Source organism: Fukomys damarensis, unplaced genomic scaffold (assembly GCF_012274545.1).
Source record: "Fukomys damarensis isolate Sample0158 unplaced genomic scaffold, DMR_v1.0_HiC HiC_scaffold_30, whole genome shotgun sequence".
NCBI lineage: Eukaryota > Metazoa > Chordata > Mammalia > Rodentia > Bathyergidae > Fukomys > Fukomys damarensis.
In genome coordinates this window covers 58,551,027-58,560,781 of record NW_022900942.1, presented here as the reverse complement: position 1 = coordinate 58,560,781, position 9,755 = coordinate 58,551,027, and the positions used below count along the sequence as shown (strand labels likewise).

The following is a 9,755-nucleotide window of genomic DNA, read 5'->3' as shown; positions in this document are numbered from 1 at the left end:
TTTTTTTTTTTTTTTTTTTTTTTTTGTACCGGGGATTGAACTCCAGTCCTTGCTCTCGCGAGGCAGGTGGCAAAACCACTGAGCCAAATCCCCGGCCCTATAGGCGCTGCTTTCTGTAGCTGTGCACATTGCTCCTGCCGTGTATACAGATGTGTCTGACAGTGCCACCCATTGTGAAATCTTTTCCCATCACCCCCTTTGTATATGTTTCACGGAACTGGAGTGCACTTCCCAGCGAGACCCTAAGTCATAGCCAGATGTATCACCTGGGTCTCAACAGAAGAGCAGAAACCACTTTGGACATTTTGGAGGAACTTAATACCAGAGGTTCATTGTAAAGGAAGTAAGTAAAAGTATGGAGCCACAAAGGCTAGAAGGACAAAGAGAAGAGAAGGTGTTGAAGGAGCCCAGGATCCTGCATCGCCTGACAGATGTTAACTGATGCCCTTCAAGGCAGAAAGAAGGGGTGGAAAGTTCCATGAGCATCTCTGATTCTGATAACACTGAGCTTCTCATTTTTCTGTTTCTGGGGTCTCTGCCAGGCTACTAAGCCTTGTGTCCTAGGAGAGAGAGAGCTTCTATATCAATAAACTCTGTATAGTTCATCCTTGTATTCCACTTGCATTCATCCAACTCCCTCAGAATCTGATCCCCATCTTCTCCCAGGACATTCTGCCTTGCCCCTGCACTTCCTCCAACAAATCATTCCTTTCCTCCTTTAGCACGGCCAGCACTTCCTCTTCCAGGTCATATGCAGTTCTTAGGGGTGATTGTGAGGAAGAGCAAGGTTAGACCTCTGTGGGGCCCTCTCTTCCTCCTACTCCAGTCTTGCAGGGGCATTCATACCACATCGATTCAGAGAGGGCAGGGAACTTGAGAAGTGCAGTTCTGTTATGGTTGGATGTAAAATATCTCGAGTTCAGAAGTGGGGCTATCAGAAGGCAGTTGGATCACGGGGGCACTGTATTCATTACTGGATTAATCCATTGATGCCTCTATAGCTGAATGGCGAGTGGAGGTGGGCCCCTGGGGTGTGACCTGGCAGGGCGTATTCTTGCCCCTGTACCTTTCCCTTGTTCTGACTCTCTTGCTTTCTCTATTTCCTGTGTGCTATGGATTGAGCTGCTTTCCTCCACATGCCCTTCTCCCATGTCATTTCGCTCTTGAAGCCAGAGAACTGTTATATCTTAAACCCAGATGTCCCCTGCAAGTATCATATGCTCATAGTGGGGATTTCTGGAGGTGGCCAGATCGTGGGTGTGTGATACTGGATTAGTCCACTGATTCCTTGAGCACAGTAGTGGGTATGGGTGAAGAGGGGAGATCCTCCCTTACTGAAGGGAAGATCCATTCTGGGTGTGGGCAGAATAAAAAGGGAAAGGAGGAGGAAGTGTCATTGCTTCCTGCCTGCCATGCCATGGACTGTCTCCTCTGTGATGCCCCTCTGCCATGCCACCCTGCTTAGAAGCCAGCCAACTATGGACTGAAACCTCTAAAAACTGAGCAAATTGTGAGTGGAAATAAACTCCCCCCACCCACACACACCCCCAAAAAAAGAAAGAAAAGAAACATGGATTTTGTTCTTGCAAAGAGAAAGCCAAACCACTGAGCCAAAACAAACCTTTCCTCCTTGAAGTTGCAGGGATCAAGTATTTAGTTCCCTAAGATAGTATGTGGTCGTAGGGCAGAGGTCTGGCAGCAATCAGAGCACCGACAGAACAAGACCCATGCCTCAGAGGTGAAGCTCTGTCAGGATTATTCCCCAGCCCACCTCTAGTCTGGGTGCTCACATACTCCTTGTGATCCCCTCTCCAGTGAACCTTAGACCATGGGGTGCTGGGAGAGCTGCTCCTCTTCGTGAAGACTTTTGGGACAGACTGATCTTCTTTTCTTTTTCTACTTGAGTTGTTGTTGTTGTTGTTTGTTTTTGTACTGGGTGTCAAACTCAGGATCCTGCACTTGTGAGGCAGGCACGGCCACTGAGCTAAATCCCTGGTTTTGAAAATAATTTCCAAAGGAAAAATGAATACCTTTGAATTATCACAGGTTTCCATATTTAAATTTCTAGTGGTTTCCCAGTTTCTCTCTAAAGAATAGATGTCTGTCTTTCAACACTGAGTATTCAAATACCTGGTCATAAAAATCTATTTTAGTTCTCTTTGCCACATATGTTCCCTGTGGATTTTTCTTGGTTTGAGTCTATGTTTAGCAGAATTTTCAGGTATGTAGATAAAACTAATCTCCTTTAAATTGGAAGTAAACTCTTAGTACAGTGCAGGATTATTTACTAGGCTGAGCCTTATTTCCTAGAAGTCATTTGCCTAAAACATTTAGTATATACTCCCAAAAAATTATTTCCATTTCAGGAAGATCTGAATCATTTAGTGTAATGGAAATCTGCAAAAAAGCAGGATCAAGGAAAGCAACATAGAAAAATCAAATTTCTGTTAGTAATTAGACAGGAAAATTAAAACCACAAATTTACTTTCTTAAACTACAATCTCCAAAAACTTTTTCGTGGTTCTAGAGATCAAACCAAGGTCTTGTGCATGCTAAGTAGTCCCTCTATCCCTGAGTTTTAACATCAGCCCTAGAAATTCCTATCTACACTGAAGGCACAATATTTAACCCCTTTACTATTTCACATTCACCTTTTTATTATAGAAATAATAACAGCTTATGTATATTTGAAAAGTAAGGAAGAATATAATAATTCTTCCAAAACTCACATGGCTAGAAATGTAGTTCAGTGGTATAAGTGCTGTCAAAGCAAGCACAAGTACAGCTCAGTGGTAAATCGCTTGCCTAGTGTTGGGTCCCCAGCACAGCAAAAAATAAAAACACGGAAAGCCTAACCTCCTAACTCCAACATTCAGATAGCCTTTGCTAACACTGTCTCACCCAGCAAGTAAGGCAACCTTACGGGCTGAGGCACAGCACTGAGCACAGCCTGGCGCCATTAAGAAGCCTCAGTGAGGGAAGTCCAGGAAACCTCAAAGAACAGAGACAAGACCCAGCCATCCAGAGAAGAGTGACCTCACTCTACTGCCCCCCCCAAATTCCTCAAGACAGCAACCCTTCCTCTTCCCTTTAAATTCTTTGTTCCCTGCCTGCTCTATACTGACTCCCCTTCCAACTCAGCCTGCTTTCTGGGTACCCAAGTGTTAAATAAACAAGCCTATTGCTCGCACAATGCCTGCCCCAGATTGCCTCTCTTTCTTCAATACAAACACTTCAATGCATGTCTTTCCTGTGTGCATAAAACATCTATGTGATCCTACCACACGTGCATTTATATCCTGATTTATCACCTACTAGTTCATTTTGAGGATTTCTTCGTACTACAATTTCCAAATGTTCCAAAATTCATTTTAATTGGCTCCAAATATTCCATTGTATGACAGAGTTATAATTTATTAAATTATTTTTTGTGTTACACATTTAGGAACCACATCACTAATTATGCCTTGACAAGCCTGCCTGAGATGATTGAAGTTTCTTTGTTTGTTTGTTTTTATCTTTAACAAGGAAGTAACATTATCCTGGAAGAAGCTGAAGTTCTGCTTAGCTTCTGGTTCTCCCTCTTTGCTGTCTTTGGTTCTGCATTAACTTCATTGGAAGTCTTCTTTTGTTACATTAAAGAATAGGATTGAGGGGCCGGGGATTTAGCTCAGCGGTTCGGTGGCCTGCCTTGCAAGCGCAAGGACCGGAGTTCAATCCCCGGTACCAAGAAAAAAAAAAAAAAAGAATAGGATTGAAATACAGAGGAATCCCAGCCCAAGGAACAATGAATGGTAATTGAACCATGGTTTTGAAGAAAATAAGCCTTGTTCTCCTTTATAAATTGTAGATCACTGTTAGTGTTCCAGTTTTTAAGAGTGCGTATTTAGATGTTTAGTGTATTCATCGGGATTCTTCAGAGAGAATCCACGGGGCAAGGAGAGAAAGAGACTGGATGGGACATTGAGAAAGACATGAGAGATGACAGGGAAGTGACTAGGGCACCAACTCCCTTGATTCTGGAGGCTGAGAAGTCCCTGCCCGGGCCAGCTCATCTGCAAGCTGGAGACCTTCAGATGCTGCCAGAGCAGCCCAGGTTGAGAAGCCTCAGCACCCAGGCCAGTGGCTGAGCCCAGTGGTCAGCAAGCCTGGAGTTCCGATGTCCCAGGGCAGGGGGAGGAGGAAGATGTCCCCGCTCCAGGAGACAGAACTTCCCTTCCTCTGTAGAGGGCAGGTCTTCCCCACTCAGTCTACCAACCCACCCGGCAGCTCCCCCTGGCAGCACCCTCATCGACGCACGCAGAAGTGATGCTTTACCTGCTCTCCACGTATGCCTTAACCTAGTCCAGCTGACACCTAAAATTAGCTGTCAGACTTGAGGTCCCTGCTTTGTGCATGATGAATTACGGATCCCAGGGAAGGCTATAACTAGGTGTACACCTATGCTTTCTATTCTAGCGGGGACCAGGGCTCCAGACTCCCCTGCTAACAAACTTTGATTTTAGGCAAGTTGCTTAAAGCACAATCTTTGGCCAATGTCAATAACAAAGGTGACATTACTACTGCAGCTTATCATCTAGGGTTACTGTTAAAAGCACAAAAAAAGAGAAAGTAGAAATGATTATTTCTTTTTAGGAGTAGAATTTCTATAAAGGAATATTCTGATAAGGCTTTCTTTTTGTTTGTTTGTTTTGTTTTGTGAGACAGGGTCTCACTATGTAGTTGAGACTGACCTGGAACTCACTATGTAGCCCAGGCTGGTCTCAAACTCACAGCGATCCTCCTGCCTCAGCCTCCCGAGTGCTGGGATTATAGGCGTGCGCCACCACACCAGGCTTGCTAAGACTTTCTTGAGCCAGGGATTTAGCTCAGTGGCACCACACCTGCCTCACAAGCTCAAGGCCTTGAGTTTGCTGTCCAGTACCAAAAAAGAAAAAAAAGAAAAGAAAAGAAAAGAAAAGGAAGGAAGGAAGGAAGGAAGGAAGGAAGGAAGGAAGGAAGGAAGGAAGACTTTCTTGAAAGACAGGTGGCCCACTGGTGGGCTGCGAGGACTCAAGCCTTCCTAGAGAGGGCTTGCTCTGAGTATGTAATTTATTCCTTCCACTGGGACCATTTATAGCTCAGGCACACAGCTACCCACTTTTTAACCATCCATCTAGGGAAGGGAATTGGGGGGGCATTACCTTTGGGAGGAGGAAATAAAGAATGGGGTTATGATTCCTGCGCTGGGGATATAACTCAGTAGCAGAACACTTTCCTAGCATTTACAAGGCCCTGGGGTTCAATCCCCAGCACCACAAAAAAGAAAAACAAAAGCTTGCATTCCAGGTCAAAGTTATGATTCCCGGCATCAACAGAAGAGCCCAGAGGCCTCAAAGTCAAGCTTCATGTTTACATAGTTCATCAATTTGTGTTGCTCCAAAGTCAGCAGCTTAATCAAATTTAACCAGGAGACGATCAAATAGCCAGCAGAGGCATCAGGACGAAGAAAGGCAACACCACCACTTGATTGTCCTAATCCTTTAAGAACCAATTGCTTCAACCTCCTGTTGCCTATTATCATTCAACTATTAACCTATCTGACATGTTTCCCCCTTTTGTGCTAAGTATTTCTGTAGACAAAACTTAAAAGCAATCTGTTGGGTTTCATTAAGTATTGGGATGGGAAGGGTCACTCCTACCAGTGCATCAGCAGATGGACATATCTTTTTCAAATCAGCAGGACCGGAAAGGAACAAAACAGGGGGGCTGGGTTAATAATGGACTTGGAGTTCCCAGGGGACACTAGGCGAGGTAGAGATGGGTGCGATACGGCAGTGAATCATTTTGCCCCACCTGAGAGATGTGGATGCAAACCCCCTCATGCAGCTCCCCAAAGTAGTACAAACCAGAGTGATGACAAAATGTACACAGTCCAAGCATCTCTGGTGAAAGTCTCTGGCTAAAAGTAGCATCTGGTGACCCCTGGCTTGCCTCGGCACTTTTGTCCCAGAAGACAGAGGAAACAAGGAAGGCAGCTCCAACACCCTACTCAAGTCTGGCCCGCCAGGAGGACCTGCTGAGTGGCGTGGAAGGGTGGGAGTCCTCGTGTTTCGCCTTGACCCTTGCTGACCTAAAAAATAACAGGTATAAAAATGTTTATCCAAAAGGAACATAGTGCAAATGATATGATGTTTGTGATTTACTTCAGAACTGTCTAGTGGCAGCAGGAAGGGAGTAGGCGGTAGTTCGGAGAAGATGTAGAGAAAACAGGATTGTCTATGAGTTGGCAATTGTTGAAACTAGGTGGTTTCAACAGTGAAGCATGGGGGGCTCATTCTCTTACACTATCGTGTACTGTGTCTTCTATATTGTGTTTGACATTTCTCACAATAACAAGGAAAACAATACAAACTAAGTATATGCCTCATTCCAAGGCAAAACAAAACAAACTCTTAAAAGGAAGAATGACTTCAAGACATGACAAGCTTTCAAAAAAGACATAATCTATCATAGAGGCTCACACAATCCTCACAGGAAGGGGTGTGTGTCTATTGGGGGGGCACAAGGTGGGAAGGCAGAATCTAAAACAAATGGCTAGGCTGAGTGTGGAACACCAAAGGGGTCATCTGGATATTTGTGGGGATGTTTTTGTGTGGTACTCAGTGGCAGCCATGCTGGTTCTCAGAGGGTGAAGGGGGCCAGGGTTACTAAATATCCTCTAGTGCAAGCACATAGAACTATCTTGCTGAATGCCAGGAATGGCCCCTGCTGAATAGTGCTGATGCGACAGAAACAAAGCCTGAAGTAACCCTCGGAGGAGGAGCTCTCCTATTAAAAGATTTTAAAGGCACATGGTCCACGCATGGGAAGAACATGGCGAAGGAAGAGTCGTAAGGGCCATGTGGAGTTGTAAGAAGTGGGCCAAGAAAGCCAAAGAGCCTGGCGTGGTGGCGCACGCCTGTAATCCCAGCCCTCAGGAGACTGAGGCAGGAGGATTGCCATGAGTTCAAAGCCAGCCTGAACTACATAGTGAGACAGTCTCAAAAAAGAAAAACAAAACCAACAAAAAAGCCAAAGAGTGAATGACTGTAGACTTGCCAAGGGTTAGGAATATACACAGCACAGAGAAATAGAACGTTTGCAGATTTGAGAAGGAGGGAGGATTTCCCGTAATCTAAGAAAGGTCACACCAACATAAAGAAAATTGGAGGAAAATGGTAAGAAGATCTATAGACCAGTACCCATGTCCCCAGCAAGCCCGTGTTAGGACTTCACCTAGAGGACTCTCACCTCAGATACCAGGAGAAATCCTCTCTCCTTCCAGGAACTTCAATTAAAATATTTTTTTTTCATTTATTTTGGAGCCACCATAAAAAAAAAAATCCTTGCAGTTTTTCTACTTGACTTCAAACTTCCCAATGATATTCATGCTTACAATAGCACTTTTGTGGGACTGAGCACTCAGCAGATTTAGAAAAAGTCCAGGGTGATCTTTACCCTGCCTCTTCCTCTTCCACTTTGTTTAAATACACACACACACACACACACACACACATATACATATATACACACACACATATATATGTGTAATTTAAATTGCATGTAATTTAAATTGGCACATAATAATCTACTGGGAGATGTAATAAACCATAGGCCACCAGTCCCATCATGGTGAGCAAGCCTAAGCTGTAACATTACAGGTCCTGGTCTGACCTCACACTGTGGATCAGAGCCTAACCTCCAGGAGCACATGCTGTGGGGAAACAAGGGCACACTGAAACAACAATTCCAAAACCACCAGAAGACACCAGAAGGTTGCATCCTAAATGAGTTGCACAGATGGTGAATGATGTTAAGTTAAACAAGGAAGAAGAGCGGTGGCTTGAGCTCTGCAGGGAGGGCTCTGTGAAACAAAGAGGTGCAACCACAATTCTAAAAGAGAAGCAGGTTCTGAAGAACCACAGGAGAAGGCCAGGGTCCACTTGTGGAAGGCACAGAGCTGGGGCAGGAAGACACACGGTCCTCCATGACCATGGCCTAACTTACCCTTCTACTCTAACCATCGGACCTGGCTGACAGGTGCTGCATGCCATCTTCTGGTCTTGCCCAGACCTCGGACATCACTGGGCTCTCGGCTTCCAGGCCACTTGCTTCTGACTCATTGCTGCTCAGGTCCTTGGGTCACTGTGTGCTCAGTTCCCCACCCAGCGCTTTTTGCCAAAGGCCACCAGTACCTTGGCCTGAAATAAGGAAACGTTCCTGGCTACACCTGGGCAGGTGGCCAGGCAAGTTCCCGAGAGAGGGAATGAGCACAGCCTTCTCATGTGGGCAAGAAACATGGGTATTTCATGCAATCAAACCCGGGGGAAAGTTTGTCCAGAAACGGTCTCTTGTTTTCATTATGCTTTAATACATTCCTTTTTATTTACCCATTTTATTCCTCTCTATTCCATTTTGACTCTTCAAAAAATTGGTTAACTTGTTCAAAAAATTGGGATAATCTGGCAAAAGATTAACTAAAATTTTGGCAAGCTGCACCACAAGAAAAAAGAAGTTGGTATGTGAATCCCTCACAATACGGTATCTGGAATCAACTTAAATCACATTAGTCCATCCACTCCGCCAAAAGTCAGTAAATCTACATAAGTCAAGATACTGAGATCAAAATAATCTTGTTATGTAAGTTATTCCATGATGAGGTCATAATATCACGATAATCTGAAGTAAATCATTAGATTCATTCCAAATCTGATTTTTAAAAAAACTGTATATCATAGATCTCTTATACCTTGTTATTTCCATTCACAGTCCAGTAATCAAGAATAATTTTTTCTCCTAAAAATTAGAAACTGAGTGTTCTACTAAAATGCCCAACTAGATAACCTAGAATGATAGTTGACTGTGTAATAAAAATACATTAAAATACAATGCCCGTGGATCAGGAAAGAGCAAGCACAACATTATACTTTTTCTTCATTCCCTGGCTTTGCTAACACCATATTTGAATTCTTGGGTTTGTGCTTATCCGTGACCACGATGAAACAGGGATGAACGTTCTGAATTTTTGAAGGGTGCATGTGCGTGTAAGTGTGTGTTTGTGTGTTATTGCTGAGCTTGGGGGCACACATTTCTCTTAATGAAGAACTCCTGATAAGCTGTAAAAGTTCTCAACATGCAGACACTTGCTAACAACAGCGTGTCTTCCTTGGGAAAAGCAACTGGAGAATACGAAGCAGTTGATGTGTAAGTTCTGTTTATTCTCTGCCCAACAACTGAGGGAGATACTGGAGAGATTCTAGAGGACAGGGTTTTCCTGACGGGTTTCGGGAAGGCCAGTTTTGACATCATTTTAGTGTGTTGGTTACTGAGTTTTTAGCACGACTGTATGTACTCAGCTCTTTAGTCTGATGTTTCAGTCATATTCTGCACCACCTTTTAATTCACTCTACACTGCTGAAGCCAACGTAAATTGATAAAGGGATTTCTGGGCACTAAACTAGAACGAATGTTTTTCCCCAAAGAGTTCTGGTGGGAAATGAGATAATGAATCTGGTGTGGGGTCTTCCACATCAATGGGTCTTTCAAGTGGTCACTCACATATCTGTTGATGGATCATTACGCTTAAGTCAGATCAAAGACAAGTATTAAAAATTATGAAGTTCGGGTTTGATCAAACCTCAAACACATGGAGTTTTACTCATTTAAAGCAAATGTTCTTCTTTCTGAAATCTTTTTTTGGTTTCTGAAAATTCTTTTTTTTTTTTTTTTTTTGT

The 9,755-nt window shown here is 43.8% G+C and overlaps 1 protein-coding gene across 1 annotated transcript in view; it reads left to right on the top strand.

Annotated features, from left to right (window-relative positions):
• Positions 1 to 9,755, top strand: part of LOC104872467 — a 30,943-nt gene that overhangs the window by 14,487 nt on the left and 6,701 nt on the right. The window lies entirely within an intron of this gene.